Source organism: Anarrhichthys ocellatus, unplaced genomic scaffold, assembly GCF_004355925.1.
Source record: "Anarrhichthys ocellatus isolate YVR2014 unplaced genomic scaffold, GSC_Weel_1.0 scaffold64, whole genome shotgun sequence".
Classification (NCBI taxonomy): Eukaryota; Metazoa; Chordata; class Actinopteri; order Perciformes; family Anarhichadidae; genus Anarrhichthys; species Anarrhichthys ocellatus.
This window is the reverse complement of record NW_022280094.1, coordinates 117,667-133,813: the sequence shown is the minus strand read 5'-3', so window position 1 is coordinate 133,813 and position 16,147 is coordinate 117,667. Positions and strand designations below refer to the sequence as shown.

Below are 16,147 nucleotides of genomic sequence, written 5' to 3'. Positions count from 1 at the left end.
CCCCCCCCTGTTAAAACATAAATTAACTGTGGTTTATCACATCTTTGGAAAGCTGAGTTCAATTTCTCTAGCCACACCCAGGCCTGATTACTGCCACACCTGTTCTCAATCAAGAAATCACTTAAATAGGACCTGCCTGACAAAGTGAGGTAGACCAAAAGATCCTCAAAAGCTAGACATCATGCTGCGATCCAAAGAAATTCAGGAACAAATGAGAAACAAAGTAATTGAGATCTATCAGTCTGGAAAAGGTTACAAAGCCATTTCTAAAGCTTTGGGACTCCAGCGAACCACAGTGAGAGCCATTATCCACAAATGGCGAAAACATGGAACAGTGGTGAACCTTCCCAGGAGTGGCCGGCCGACCAAAATTACCCCAAGAGCGCAGCGACGACTCATCCAAGAGGTCACAAAAGACCCCAGAACAACATCCAAAGAACTGCAGGCCTCACTTGCCTCAATTAAGGTCAGTGTTCATGACTCCACCATAAGAAAGAGACTGGGCAAAAATGGCCTGCATGGCAGAGTTCCAAGACGAAAACCACTGCTGAGCAAAAAGAACATAAAGGCTCGTCTCAGTTTTGCCAGAAAACATCTTGATGATCCCCAAGACTTTTGGGAAAATACTCTGTGGACTGACGAGACAAAAGTTGAACTTGTTGGAAGGTGTATGTCCCATTACATGTGGCGTAAAAATAACACGGCATTTCAGAAAAGGAACATCATACCAACAGTAAAATATGGTGGTGGTAGTGTGATGGTCTGGGGCTGTTTTGCTGCTTCAGGACCTGGAAGACTTGCTGTGGTAAATGGAACCATGAATTCTGCTGTCTACCAAAAAATCCTGAAGGAGAATGTCCGGCCATCTGTTCGTGACCTCAAGCTGAAGCGCACTTGGGTTCTGCAGCAGGACAATGATCCAAAACACACCAGCAAGTCCACCTCTGAATGGCTTAAGAAAAACAAAATGAAGACTTTGGAGTGGCCTAGTCAAAGTCCCGACCTGAATCCGATTGAGATGCTGTGGCATGACCTTAAAAAGGCGGTTCATGCTCCAAAACCCTCCAATGTGGCTGAATTACAACAATTCTGCAAAGATGAGTGGGCCAAAATTCCTCTACAGCGCTGTAAAAGACTCATTGCCAGTTATCGCAAACGCTTGATTGCAGTTGTTGCTGCTAAGGGTGGCCCAACCAGTTATTAGGTTTAGGGGGCAATCACTTTTTCACACAGGGCCATGTAGGTTTGGATTTTTTTTCCCCCTTAATAATAAAAACCTTCATTTAAAAACTGCATTTTGTGTTTACTTGTGTTATCTTTGTCTAATATTTAAATTTGTTTGATGATCTGAAACATTTAAGTGTGACAAACATGCAAAAAAATAAGAAATCAGGAAGGAGGCAAACACTTTTTCACACAACTGTATATATGTATGTACAGTTGTGTGAAATAGTGTTTGCCCTCCTGGCTGCGTTTTCTGTCAAGCTGTTTCTGATGTGCCTGAAATTTAGGAGGTTGAATTTGATGTGAGTCGCTACCTTTTTGACATGGCTCTTAAAGGTCAGGGTGGAGTCTAGAGTTACACCTAGGTACTTGAACTCGGTTACTAAGTCTAGCTCTGTCCCCTTTACAAATATATTCGAGTGTGTTATTTTTTGGGCACGTTTGGAGAAAATCATACATACAGTTTTTTTAGTATTCAACAGGAGGCAGGATTTAGTGAGCCAAGCTTGGACAACAGACATAGCGGATGAGAGGATGCGTAAAGCGTCTTGGTTGTTTTTAGCTGATGTAAAGATTACAGCATCATCCGCGTACATCTGAGTAAGTATATTCTGACAGGAGTTGGGTAGTGTGTTAATAAACAGGGAAAATAAAAGCGGCCCAAGGACCGATCCTTGAGGAACACCTGCAGGACATTCAAGACAGGGAGACCTCACACCATCTACAGTAACAGATTGTTTCCTGTTGGATAAGTATGATTTGAACCAGTTCAGAGCATGGGTGGAAAAGTTGAAATGGGTTAACCTGGTCAGTAGGATTTGGTGATCTACAGTGTCGAAAGCTCTCTTCAGATCTAAAAAGATAGTACCGACACATGCATTCTTGTCCAACAGACCCTTGATCTTTTCAATAAGGACACACATGGCCGTCTCAGTCGAGTGGTGGGCACGAAAACCAAACCAAATTAATCATGATTAATCGCATTGTTATGGCAAAGTTCAATAATGAATTCAAAAGTAGTGTATTGCGCACTTTTATCTTGAAAGTACTGCTATATGAACAAAAGTGCAATAACATTTGGTTTGCAAACACTTTAAACAAATAAGGTTATTTTTAACAGCAGTATTCCCTTTACACAGTAGCAGTTATACAGTTATAATGATTCTGATAATAGATATTCAGCCGGTGTTCATAACTTTATCTTCATGTGTGTAATAGATGCAATTTAAATATTCACCTTGAAAACTGCAAACATATCTACTTATTTTTTTTATGTTTGTTAAATTCTCAGTAGCGATAACTAAATGATGCTTATTATACATATTACAAACAAAACACTTTAAAAACTCAACTATGTATTTTAATATTGTCACTGTTGTAAATTGTTTGATTGCATGATTTACTTTTATTGTGAAGAGCATGAAAACGGAAATGCTTTTACTTTGAAGAGACAAGAAGTAGAATGGTACGTGTTCGCTAACAATGTTGATGAACGTAGAAAACCACATGTCGGGTGCAAGAGCGCGTTGTGTTCACTGTAACACTAATACTGCAGTTCAGACAGTAAAGTGTTCCGTTCAAACAAGACGTGTCTTGGTCCTCACGAGAAGCTCCACTTCACAACAGTCATGTTTGATCTGTAACGAGATGATCGCCCTCACGCGTGCGCGTGTGTGTGTGTGTGTGTTTGTGAGACGAGTGAAGGACGGTGACGGAGTATAGGAGGGGTTCTGGACCTGGGGGGGAGAAGGAAGTGACACCACACTAACACAGCTGTTCACTGCTTGCTGCCTGGTTCTTGTGTTAAAAATGTCGCTTTATAATAAATAAATAAAAAACTCTGTTAACGCGCGATAATATAATTGTCGGCGTTAATTAATTAATGCGTTAACGCGATAATAACGCATTAACTTGCCCAGCACTAATATATATGTATATATAATGTATATATATTGAGGGAACATGACACCCAGTGTAGCTCATTGATGCGTTTTGAATATTTTCTGGAAAAATGTAACTCAATGGTATTTCGATACACACAATATCTGTTATTAGATAGATTCAGGGTTGATTTGGATTTCCATGTGTGATTTATTGACAATAAGAAGGGCAGTCTTTGATGTTATCGTAATTAACAAAAGCCACCGATAGCCAAGATGTGTGTCCCAGTGGAGCTGGACCTCAGACCAAAGGTGTCATCCTCAGAACATTATCTATGTGGATGGAGTTCATTTAGAGATTCCGTAAAGAATGAAATCCTCTGCCAACACGATGGAAAGTATTCACTGGGCACTTAACTTTGAAATCATTAGTTTAAATGTTTTTGAAGTGGAGGAGGGCAGTCTGTTAGAATCAGAGGTTCTTAAGTATCTACTGGGTTCTTATGTCAGATAAGCTTTGTCAATGTTACAATTATTGATTTAACATCCGTTTTTCAGATCTTATCAACTTGAAATGGAAAAATTTTAAACCAAAAAATAATGAGCCCTTTATGTAGGAGAAAGAGAGTATCTCACTTTGACTGACCTACAGAATGAAGTCTTACTGACAGAATTATGTATTTGGCTCTGGGTTGAACTGCCTCATGTCACACCTGGGACGATGGTGTGCAGATGGCTGACCCACATGTTTGAAATCCAGAGGGTGCAGTCTCTTCACTGTTTACTGCGGACAGTAAAGCATAAAAGAGAGAAAGACAGAGAGGCAAAATAATAAAATACAATAGATAAGAGGCAGAAAACAGACATTCATGTTGGACCACAATGACTTTAGCTTCAGGTGTGACCACATCAATATTGTCTTTGTTGTCAGATGGTGGAACTGAGGTAGGAACGTCAGCTAGCGGCACATTTGGCTTTCGATGAAACTGCTGGTTGGTAATTACTGGAATAAAGCGTTTCTTGCTCTGGATGGCCCAACTGGGATGATAGTTATGTGTTTTGGATGAAACGACTGGAGGGTAATGACTTTCATTACATTACACTTTATGTGTGCTTCTCTGAGAAGAATATGTTTTTATTCATGTTTGTTGGCGTACAGAGAGACGGCTGGAGGGAAATCACTGGATTGAAGTGTCTTTTTTAAGATGGCCGAGCTGAGAGTACAAGTTGTGTTTTGATATATCTGGCGTTAGACGCTGCCTCCAGAAGGCCCATATTGGATTGTGATGACTTTGGCCCCCGATGCTACAGCTGGGAGAAAACACGTTGGACCGGGACGACTTTAGCTCCATGTGGTGCAGCTGGGAGGTAGATTCTGGATGGAGATGTCACACTGCAGCAGCCTGTGGTCTGTAGCCATGTCATCCAAAGCCAAGACACTTCACCATCTTTGCACAAGGGATAAGCTTAGCCATGCATTCTCACACACACACACACCGATATGCACAGACTGGATGACCTCCAAACCCATGTGCCTGTCATTCTGTCTTCTCCTCTAAGCTCTAATATACTGGGCTAGCTTCCACCTCTTGGGCTGCATCCTTACACTCATCCATTACCAGACACCACTGGTGTGAAAACTGCTCTCCCCCTCGGGGCTGGAAAGCACACAACTCATTTAGTTGGTTTGTTCTGAGGGTAAGAGGTTTTTTTACCCAACCTCACAGTATATATGGCAGCACATCCCGCTGCTTAGCAACCCTTTTCTCTTCAGCGAACAGCGATTTGCCCACTGACTGATATCCACAGATGAATTAGCCACTTAAAGAATCTCGTCAGTGCCCGTCTTGTCTTGGCCTTTTTGCAGGGGCGGATCTTTACAATGCCTGCTTTGAGGGCCTCAGCAGGGAACATGCAGCCACTGGCCTGCCGAGCACTGCCCAAGATTCAACGGCAGCAGCGGTTGGTTTATTTCTGACACTTCGGTGTGATGCTCCAGTGCAATGAGAGCGAGACGGAGCTCTCGATGTCGTCGAGGTCAAAGATGTTCAGCCACTTCCTCAGGTTATCTGTTAGCCTCCCAAGGAAGCGTGTCTTCTTGCCATTCCTATGCCACTTGCTGCAGAGGGCGTAGCATAGCTATAGTCCGCACCTATTCGGGAAGACATTGATCGGCTAATTTTATGCAAAGTTTCAGTGAGCAAATGCATGCTCGTGATTGGACTAGGGTTACAATATCGTAACCTTGCTTCCCCCCCCCCACCCCAAGTCTTCCAACTCTTTTTTTTCCCCTCGCCTGGCAATATCTCCAGTCCTGGTCCACACATCTCCTCTCCTGCTGAACACAGCCTGAGCCACGCCCTGTTTTCCCTTTCTGAGTCACCAACAGTTTGCCAAAACGCCAACCGAAAGTCCCTCTCCATAGTCTCCCGAACTGCAACTGCAGCTCTTATGACCAACCGGTACCCAGTTGCTGTTTGCAGAGACCACTGGGCCAACCAAGCGTCTTAAGCTTGACACCAGAGGATCCGTCGTATTTAACAGAATAACCAACTGAAAGTGTAAAAGACCCCTCATATAGCCGGCCCTTATGTCAGTGCAAGAGAAACTGAAGTGTGTGTTAAACTGTTTTAAACTGCTATCCACAGAGGACCTGACCCAGATTGAGGACAACCTTTCAGCAACTTTGCAAACTCAGTAAGGCCAAAGGTTGTTTGTGAAGGGTCAGCTGGGACTTCATACTGATGATGACGAGGGGGAGGGGAAGGATGAAGAACACATTTTGATGGCATTGTAGAGAAGCAATAGAAGAGAAAATGAACAGTAGAGAAGTATTTGCAAAATGGTTGTGAAACCAGAGGATTCCGTGAAAATAGTTTTTCTTGAGGGAGGACGAATAAGAAGAGTCCAGTGAACATTTAGTTGAGGAGGTGAAAGAGAGTTTATGCTCCGCTCTGTTCTACTTTAACAGAGGGACCATGAATTCTGAGGAACATAAGCTGCCTAGCAAAGAGGACAAGAGACAGCGTTTTATAAATTCTGTACGGGTCGTCAGTCTTGGAGCTGTGAAGTGAATGTAGATAAGGGACAAATGAATCATAGAAGTTGAAACACGAGGACAAAAAAGGTCAGAGAAGATGGGGGAATGGGATGATGAAAGAGTGCTGAGAGACGAGTCACGTGTTATCTCCAATCCAAAAAAGAAACTGTCGATGTGTAACTGTATGTTTGGAGAAAACATTGACGGAGGTTTAAAGTTGAGGTTTAGAGCGAAAAGGAGGTTGTGTAAGGATAGCATTGAGCGAATGGGGTAAAGATGCATGAACCTCGGCGGAGTTGAGCCTGTTGTGGGTGTGTGGAGCTGATGACAGAACTGAGTGGGTGAGTGGAGCGGACAGAAAGGAGCGGCGCGTTAGTAGAAACAGCAGTGACCGGCTCTGTCCCCAGAGCCCCTAAAACAATTTTACACTACCTGCTGTCTGTCTGAGTCCATTTACACTGACACATCACACCCTTTACAGAGTGCCATTAAGTACCACTGAAACCACCACAAGTCTGGCAGGGCTGCTGACACTTAGTCCCCAACATTGACCAGGACCTGACATAATTAATGGGAAGGTGTTGTGGTAATACAGACTTTTGTAAATTGAAATTCAGTCGTCATATAACAGTTGCTAATCCTAAAAATGCTTACTTCCTTTGGGAGGGGTAAGTCTTTTTGAATCTGTAAGACCACTGGACCGCATTAAGTGTTCATGGTCAGTTCATAGCTCCAATGCACAGGAGGCTGCTCACTAAGCCACAGCGTCTTGTTTTCTATTCCTAAATATGTGCTCTGAAGCACATATGTCTCTTTTACTTTGGTAATTGCCCATTGCCTCTCTGCTCACATCTCAGGTGGGAGGGACTAAGACGAGAGGAGGCAAGGATTTACAAACAGTGATTTGGTCATTAGTCTTCATTGATGTTCATGGATTCAAACAGAGGGTGCAAATCACTTGTCTAAAACTCTACCTGAAACCTAATTTTCTCTAAATGTTGAACGTAAGGGTAAATTGAACATATTAAATAATAAATTATAATCTAATCTAGGCCAATTTTAAATTTTTGAATGCAGACAATGGAGAGGAGGCATCCTAGACCCAGGCTCCAGGGTTCACGTTCAGGTTAGAGAGGAAGAGCAGAGGTGCCAGAGGGAAAGAGAGATTAGGATCCGCTACAGTTGAAATGAGATGCAAGAACATTATAAGATAACCTAAGGGGGGTCATACCGTGGTCAGAGCTCAGACTGAGTCATTTTACAGTAATATTTAAGGAGTAGTGGCACTTATCTCCCTATGCAGTCCTGTCTGAACATTACATAAATCATCACAAATGTTTGCTCATATAAAAGGGCCTGAGGATGGTAGTCATATTTCAACGATTACTAAAAACATTGTCATGGGAAATTCATGGGCAATTTAGAATAATTCTCGGGAATCCCCTGACCTTTTGTCTGGCTTCACAATCAGCTCAAATGGACCACAGAACCTTTTTAAAAATCAATGCGATGCAATTCAAGTGTTTGTATACTATGGGTGTCTCATTTAGGAACTGTGCTGCTTTTCAAATGTTAAATTAAGTCAGATTTATTTTGAATTCAAACATGTGTGGTCCGCTCTCTCTTTGCTGATGCATGCTGGGCCCCATCTCGCATTTCATTTCCTGAAGCCACCCTGCTTAACATTAACGCAGCCAAACATTCACACCTGCTGCCCGGCATTGTTGGCCACTGGAAGCTGCCGAGTGAAACCACACTAACGTTGGCTGCTGAACAGCCCGGTAATGACAACTGGGGTTCATTGTTTCAATTCAGGGCAGGGTTCAATTGGGTCGATTGGGTTTTCAAATCCAAATTTAAAAGAACACACAAACAAAATGAAGTTAACAAGGAAAACAGTCTTAATACAATTGGAATCATAACTGTGCAAATACCCATATTAGAAAATGAGCCTTAACTGACCTGGCTCCTTTTTGACCTTTGGGAAAGCATGTTTGACAAAGTGATCTCAACTCAGAAGTCCACTTACTAGTTTGTTATGGTGCTTTCAACTGCTGTTGGTATGTTGGTTATGATCTTTGCCATGCCTATCAGGAAACTCGATTAACCAGTATTTGGCAGTAACATATTACTCAGTAACGTCTGACACAAATGCCAGTATGTAACAGTGACAATGAATTGAGAAAAAACAGCATTAAAGCCATTTTAAGGGAGAACAATCAATGAATTGTCAATAAATGTCCAAAGGTTAGAAAACAGTTTGGGCTCTTTAGTGATGAGAGACCATAACTAAAGAAGCCAAACCCGCTCTATCTCTCGTCCACTAATAGTAAGGTCGGCGGTTCGATCACAGCTTCTCCAGTCCGCATGTTGAAGTGTCCTTTACCAAGATACTGAACCCCAAATGAATCCCTGTGCCATCAGTGTATTAATGTGTGTGTGAATGGCTGAATGTAGTGTAAAGCGTTTTGAGTGTTCAGAAGACTAGAAACAGGCTTTTATGTAATCTCTCCACCTTGGTGAGACTAATCGAAGAACCCCAGTTGATTGAATTGATTTCAAATTTTCTCCGAGCCATTTCTCCGATTTGGATGCAAACAATCCCCAAACCGTGGAAGTCCAACTTTCGAGTTACTATTTGTTATAGTTTCTAGACGTTGAACTCTAGAAGACCAGGATTCTCACACTGTTTGAGCCAGGGGCCCAAACAAAGCCGGCATACAACAAAGTGCTGTTATTGAGCGGACTCACCAGAGACAGGCCGCTCTGGTACAGCAGCGGTGAGGGGCTCGGGCGGCGTCGGAGAGAGGCCATAAGTTCCATCAGACTTGTGGCTGCAAGGAAGAGAAAGTAGAAGGGACACAAACAGACAAAGTTTTTTCATAAACATGATCCAAAGCGCTCTGAGGCTGCAAAGAAGGAAAATAACATTAACTGTAACAGCTTGAGAGTATCAAGCTTTAGCTACATTATACTGCATATCTGCAGATGTTTGTGGCCCGAGTGCTGCATTTGGCTTTATCGACACAATGAGGAGCCATCAGTCAGAGCGCATGTGTTGGCTTCTGTATTCATATTGTTTAATATTTAAAAATATTAAAGAATTATAAAATCTGTTTTGATTAATAATATAAATATAATGAAAAATTAAAGAGTAGAATAAATATCTGTGAAACTTTTCAGCCTAAAAGCAGATTCAAAGACAGGAGGATCTTTGAGGAACCAAACTATATGGACTGTGCGCTGACATATTTATTCATTTTTGTTCACCAAGGCCTTCTCAGCATGACAAATATGGAAAAGTTATTTTGGGAGAAAAATCTTGGTTTTGGAAAAGCTCAGCCAGCTAAACACTGCCCTTTTGATACAAAATCATAACGCCAGTCACACTTTTGAATTCGTCAAGAAAAAACTGTTAAGTCATTCTTCAAAAATCTCATAATTTTGACTTATAAGATAACAAACAAAAATTGAATTGACTTCTATACAACATAGTTATAGTCGTAGCAGGTCAACAGTATATGCCACAAATAATTGCTATAAATCATCTGAAAACTTGGAACCTGAAAATGAATGAGCTCAGGAGTGAGTGTCAAAAAACAACTAATTAGTCAATAAATCAAAATTAATTGGTGTCAAAGGGCTAAGAACATTATGATGGAAGGATATGGTAGCCATTCCCATGCTCTATTATGTCTCATAAGTTGTTGCAGCAATTTTTTGGTTCATACCATTTGCTCCACAGATTTGGTGCTAGTTTTAAACATTTTTTACCGCACAAGAACTGATCAAAAATCCTCCCAAAATGCCACATTTAGACAATAAGACTTGTATGCAACACAATGGAAAAAGCCCTGCTGTTATAAGTTCACAATATATTTTTTTGGCAATTGGATGGCGAGCACAAGTATGTTTTGGAAACTCTCCAGAAACCCCCTTATTGATGTTGTACCTTGGCGAGCCGTACATCCCCCGCATGGCCCTGGGTCACTAGTTTGTAAATGTGCAGTTTTTACGAACCTGTAAACATGTCATTTTACATCAAGTTTTTAAAAATGGTCTCACTATGTGAAATGGCTACAATGGGGACTTTACACCATCACACATACCAATTTTCCGTCCCCAAAATGATGCCTCGCTTTGTTGCGTTGTTCAGTCCACTTCCCAAAAAGCCAGCATGACAAGGTTGGTACCGATGGATTCATCTAGTTTCATGTGATGCCAGCATCGTCACTCCAGCTTTAAGGCTGAGCCCATCACAAATACAGTGGGTAATAATGATTTAATAAAAAGGTGTGAAAACCAGTTTGGGATCATCATGAGACCAACAAGAACCACTGTAAACAAATATAATAAATGGCATCCTTCTAAAAAATACAAGAAATACAGTATTAATAGGAACAATTCAACAAACAAATGGAATACACGCTGTAGTTCAAGATTCATTTATTATTGTGATGTACGACGTCCTCATGAGGCATACAGGATGTGTTGTTAGCTACAGTCTCAGATATACTCAAACAGGCTGCAAGGTGCAAAACGTGTTCCATCTGAAAACGTACATCCTGTGGAGCCTAACAGCTGTGCAGTGTGGATAGTGTTATCTATGAAAGCTGTGCGTGTATTATTTAGTATAATTTAGGCTTTACACTTCTACATGTTTGTTCTGATTAGCTGGTGATGGAAGTCAGACAATATCATCTTTGGTTTGATTAAATGGACATTTAGTTTATTCTGCACGTATTCACATGTAAAAATCCAACGATTTCACAGTTTCAAAATGCGTACAATATGATATACGAGACATGTTGAATATTTCATGTCGATGGAGCTCTTTCATAATTAATGCGAAAAGTATGTTTTATTTTCATAAGTAATGGTGCAGCTGAAAAAAGAAAAGCATATTGGATATAAATATTTAATTCTGAATGTGCAGATCATACACTCAAACGTAGAGAGACGTTTTGGGAGAGGGAAGGAGAGAATATTAACAGCTCAACCGAACGGTGGAAGTGATTCATATTCTAATGTCAAGACTGGAATTATTACAGTGAAGAGTGGAGGAAGATACGGGAGAGGAACTTGTAATTCAAGAGGAAAGAAGGTGTAAGAAGGCTTTTTTTCTTTTTATCCTCTCTTCCTCTGTCCGTCTCATTGCCTCTGTCTCTCTATCATCACTCTACCACCGCTCTAGACTTTTCTTTCCCCTTTTATCACTGCCAATCCAGCTCTTACTTTCAGTCTCATGTTGGTTATATTTCATGCCCTCCGGTGGACCCTCCCTACCTCTCTCCCTCTCTCTGGCAGTCTGTTGGATCATAATTACTGGATCATACACAAGACAGATGACTGCAATATGCCGAGTGGATATATGCATGCACTCGCATACACTTCTTGATCTATCTCTGCACCGTCGGGTGACATAACCATGGGAATATTAACACAAAAGAAAGGGCACCGCGGGGATTGGTATTGGATCGGTTTATGACAGAGAGAAAATAAAAAAAATAAAGAAAAGCCAAATGAGAGATACTTGATGACAAATGTGATCACATCTGCACCTTGGAAAGCTGTGCTGCTTTAGCTATTGAAGGTTTCTGTTTTGCACAAACATCACCTGGCTGACTTTTGATGAGGAAGATAAAGTGTATATTTGGTTGTTGTAAAATAAGAGATCTTAGCTTATTAAGAGCAGGTTTATCCTCAGCAGACTTTGGAGATACCACCATCACTCCAGTAAGTAGAGCGGTTTCCAGCAGTATGTGTACAACGTTTAGGTTTCGGAGACGTGAGAAGCGGTGCAAGTTAGTTGGCCGTTAGCGGTTAATGCTAATAGAGCAATGATTCTCACATCGCCAGGAGGATCATCACAGGATATGTGCTTAAGTGTGTGCGTGAGAGTGCATCTCTGTGTCTGTCCACGGCAAATCTCACATACTGTTGCTGCAAACTGCATAATATTTCAGGTGACGGACTTTTTGTTGTTGTAGTGCATTCACACTTTCTCAAAACACCTTTTATTTGTTATTGTTACTTGTATTTAGTTTTGTACTGCTATTGACTTTCTGCCCATTCGTATGGTTTACATTTTGCTCTACCTTGTCATTTGTATGTGCCTTCAACATTTGAAATGTTCATTGTAAAAATAAATGTTAATTCTCACTACTCTTGACCGGTAGGGGCCGCAAATGATAACACTGCTCTGCATGAAATGGTCTGCTGTGTGTGACCAGGCGGGAACCTCCATTTCTGCCGAGGGAAGTCAATGCAGATGTGTCTTAAACTTCCATTCTCTTGGTTGCAAAAAGAAGTCTGTTTGTATTGAAGTCTATGAGAGAATGACTAATTCTCACTTAATTTATATGATATGTATTTATTTAAACCTTAATTTATAACCCAAATTGCCGAACTCAAGGCTTCAAAACGGCAGTCCACAAACCAATGGGTGACGTCACGATGACTACATCCACTTCTTATATACAAGCTGTGTGTGTGTAACGTACAAGTGAAAAACACATCTGATACACTTGCAGTCTCGATGGTTTTTAGCTAATTGTGGTTTGTATTCATTCAATGAAACATTACTGTAGTGGTCGTTGCAGATTAGAGGTTTTCACCTGCGAAAAACCTACCAAAACCCAGTGCAAAAAATAATTCTTATTATAGATGACCTTTCCAAAACAGATCCAAGGCCAGTGAAACCCCATGTGTGTAGAGACCCTGAGAATAATTAGACCCGATTCAAAGTGCATCGGATACAAACAGTGACAGAACATTGGATATTTCGATATATAATCGATATTTTGAACCTTTACTTTTACATTGTGTGGATTTTGACTCTGTGAAAACAAATTACTGTCTCAAAAAAAAAGCTACAACGAGGTGTCTGGTGAAAGGATGGAATGAAACAGAGGAAGCAATAAGAGTGTGTTTGAGCAGGAGAGAAGACCGGAGGGCAGAGTGGAGGGTGTGTGTGAGAGGGGAGAAGGAAGCCACACTATTTGACGGCAGCTGTCAGTTTTGATGATGCGATGAGCAACAAAGCAGAGTGAGACACGAGCAGGCAGTTCGATTCCCTGTCAGAGTGAACTCTGCTCAGGCAAGATAACTACACGCACACGCACACGCACACACACACACACACACCAAAGAGTGTGGAGACATGCATATGCACACAGAAGAGCTTAAAAAAAAAGATAACACTTTTGATCACACACACATACGCACACACACATACTCTTTCTCTGGAAGATGAAGAGAAAATCTGAGTTCTCTCTCTCTCTCTCACACACACACACACACGTGCATACTGGAGATAAAACTGCTGCATTCACTCACATATTTTAAAGAATGACAAAACTGGCCCTTAAAACACAGGACCCTTTTTTCAGTGCGGCGGCAGTTTCCTGACCTTGAAACTCACTTTGCCCGTCTACGTGGTGGAGAGACGCCAACAGGAGGGAGAGTCAACGACATCAGGCAGCAGAGAGAGAGTTGTTGGTATTTTTAGTGGAAACTGGGTCGACACAGAAATTCCCCCGTACATGTGAGAGATGAAATAATCTATACCAGAAAAGGTCGAACTGAGCGGTATGACCGCAATCTGGATTTGCTGCCTGCATCTTACAAATGGAAATATCTAATCATGAATAAATACTAGTACATCAATTGTAATTTTTAAGTACAATTTCACAGCAATATTGCTAACAACATTTCTGGGAAACTCTCCCAGAAAAGTCCATCCACTCTATTGAGTGCCTGTGTAGCTCGGCTCAGACTCTGCTGTTAAGAATCCATTTTCAGAATAATGTATAAGTGAATCCGGTTCTCTGTGTGATGGGCCTAACCAGCTCACTTGGCGTATAAAAACATTTTATTCCTGTTTACGCACCTTCAACACTTTCTTCCTAGTTCATCTGTCTTTCAATCATTAATGGATTCCTTCATTTCATGTCCTTCATTCCTCCCTCTGTAACACCGTTGCCGTGTGTCGATTCAGTCGGCGAACTCTTCAACCTGCATTCAGATGGAATCTCCCGGTTGCAATGAAGAGAGCAATGAACAGCATGTTCTGTAGAGTGCAGCCAATAGTGGAGATATTCTGTCCACATGAACACGGCTCTCATGGTGCTTGGTGCATGGTACTTTAGTGTATTTAGTCAATGACGCTGATAAACAATGTTGAAAAATTGTCATTACACCAATTTTCATATGCCGAACTTCAGTATCTCACTTTGAAATGGCCTGTCGTGTACCGTAATGTTAAAATATATATTTTATAGAATTTTTTTTTTTGCACTATTAAGGCATGATGGGGGATGTGACGAATAAACGGCACAAAAATAGAATTAATCAACTGTGAATACTGCCAGCAATTTGAATTTGCAACCATTTAAACACATTTTCAATAAAAGGTTAAATTACCATGTTATTTTCCTCAGTGTTCTTATGTCCGCTTTGCGACTGTCCCTGTCTTACTTTGCATGAATTCTCCTATATGTGTCTTTGTACTTGTCTGCACTTTAAAAAAAAACCTTATTTGTTACAGCTAACAAAACAATGCAGTGCGTTGCAGACCCGTAATACTGAGTGTGTCCATTTTCAGAATCTGTGATGCAAAGTCACAGATGTTATTTGTTTTACCAAGAAGTGGATACACTACAGATTTGCACCTTTCATTGCACACGCAGTCAACCATCCCTTTTCAGATATTTGATCTTGCTGATGTCACATGTCATGCTTGAGCTCTATTTTGTCATCTTTCCTGTACCACCATACTTTAGAGAACAGATGAAGGCACATGAGCCAGAGGGGGATGGGATCTCATTAAATAAACTGACAATTATTATTATTATTTTTATGTGTCTGCTGCCACAGATATGTCATTTGATTTTATATAATTTGCACTTGTTTCCTATCTCCCTGCACTTACTTTTGTCCCTTGTTCCCTTCATCAACAGACTGGAGTCTGTTGGGAAAGGCTTTATTAAGTAACACAACGTTAACATCGACTCAGGTGCACAGACGTTATTTGCTGGACTCTGTCCTTCGGCACCTTGGGGAAATCACAGAAGGCAGTAACTCTGCAGGCATTTGAAAAGGTAAAATAATTGCTAAACATACACTGTGTTTACAAGACGGGATACAACTCCCCTCTCGTCTCTGTTCCGTGAGTGTCAGAGGAGGCATGTTGTAATAAGCATGTCACGGCTCCACTGCGACCTCAGCTTGTCTCCCCTCTGTGTGTGTGGCTTGAGTGCGACTGCAATCATCCGGCACCTGGGCTCATCTCCTCACCTGACAACAATTACACCATCACCTTCAGCTTAAATACCCCGGCTTCCTGCAGTCTCATCGCCAGATTGTTCCTTCAGCTCAGTGGTAGCTACAACCTCGGCCCGTTGAGTTTAAAAATTCGTCTTAGAGCAAGTTAGCCTTTTTGACGTTTTCAACTAACTTGTGTTTTCCCTCTGCCTCAGCGATTCCCGTGCCACGTCGCCGCCCAGACACCGCCACCGCACACACTGCCTCGCTGCTTCACCTGCATGCCCCACCTGCATGCTCCACCTGCATGTTCGCCTGGCTCCACAGACAAGCAAAATAAAAACCCTTTTTTCACCAACTCTGCTGTCCCGGTGTCTGCGTTTGGGTCCAGAACAAACCGTCCGTAACAGAGCAGTGGTTTTATGCAATCACATAATGAGGATCAGACAGTACAGCTTGATGAGACGTGCTTAACTCTCTTACATCACATCTTTTGAATTTAAAATAATTCTGATAAAAGGAGCATTAAGTATGCATCCACATATCAAAAGCCAGTTTTGCCACTTATTTTTGTTGCAATTTTTTTGGACAATGCATAATGATAGTTCTATTTCATCCTTGCTGACCGCCAGAGGCAGTGCTTAACACTGGATATCTTCCGTCTCGCGCATGCGCAGGTCGAATATTTATATCAACAAAGTCACTTGTGACCTCGGATGACCCCCCTCGTCTATAAGTT

At 41.5% G+C, this 16,147-nt stretch overlaps 1 long non-coding RNA gene across 4 annotated transcripts in view; it reads left to right on the top strand.

Moving 5' to 3' along the window:
* Positions 1 to 15,748, top strand: part of LOC116397215 (uncharacterized) — a 40,934-nt gene extending 25,186 nt beyond the window's left edge. For all 4 annotated transcript variants that reach the window (XR_004213663.1, XR_004213664.1, XR_004213665.1 and 1 more), the window contains 2 exons: positions 15,105 to 15,525; positions 15,624 to 15,748. This is a non-coding gene — a long non-coding RNA (uncharacterized LOC116397215). The remainder of the gene's footprint in view (positions 1 to 15,104; positions 15,526 to 15,623) is intronic.
* The last annotated feature ends 399 nt before the right edge of the window (positions 15,749 to 16,147 follow it).